The following is a 368-nucleotide window of genomic DNA, read 5'->3' as shown; positions in this document are numbered from 1 at the left end:
GGGAGGGAAGGAGAGAAAGAGAGAGAGAGAGAGAGAGAGAGGAATCTGAGAAAGGAGACCACGATGTCAGCAGTGTGTCTTAAGGGAATCTACAGACCGGCAAAATATTCTGATGGACACCCAGTCCTGAGTTCTCCAAACACCTGCATAAAAAAAAAAAAAACTAATGCCCTTTTAAAGAATGCCAGTTAATCTTTAAGAAACTTTGGCCACTCTTATCACAGCCTTTATAAAGGTCCCTTTGCGGAAATAAACTATAAATAAATAACCAGATTATACTTTTTAACAAGCTCTCCTTCACCTCCTGTTTTCCCCTCCTCTTCCCTCTCCCCACTCCAGGTGAATATTAACAAAAATCCTTCCTCCTG

General features: G+C 41.3%; 1 protein-coding gene across 2 annotated transcripts in view; it reads right to left on the bottom strand.

Moving 5' to 3' along the window:
- The window catches only part of KCNJ15 (potassium inwardly rectifying channel subfamily J member 15), a 50984-nt gene extending 50828 nt beyond the window's left edge, over window positions 1-156 (bottom strand). The window contains exon 1 of one of the 2 annotated variants that reach the window (XM_024758223.1): window positions 98-156. The gene's annotated coding sequence lies outside the window, so the exon portion shown is untranslated. The remainder of the gene's footprint in view (window positions 1-97) is intronic. The other variant, XM_024758219.1, reaches the window with a different exon arrangement.
- Window positions 157-368: the final 212 nt, after the last annotated feature.

This window comes from Neophocaena asiaeorientalis, unplaced genomic scaffold (genome assembly GCF_003031525.2).
Source record: "Neophocaena asiaeorientalis asiaeorientalis breed wild unplaced genomic scaffold, Neophocaena_asiaeorientalis_V1.1 scaffold45, whole genome shotgun sequence".
Lineage (NCBI taxonomy): Eukaryota > Metazoa > Chordata > Mammalia > Artiodactyla > Phocoenidae > Neophocaena > Neophocaena asiaeorientalis.
The sequence above is the reverse complement of the archived record's forward strand: the minus strand, read 5'-3'. Positions and strand labels throughout refer to the sequence as shown.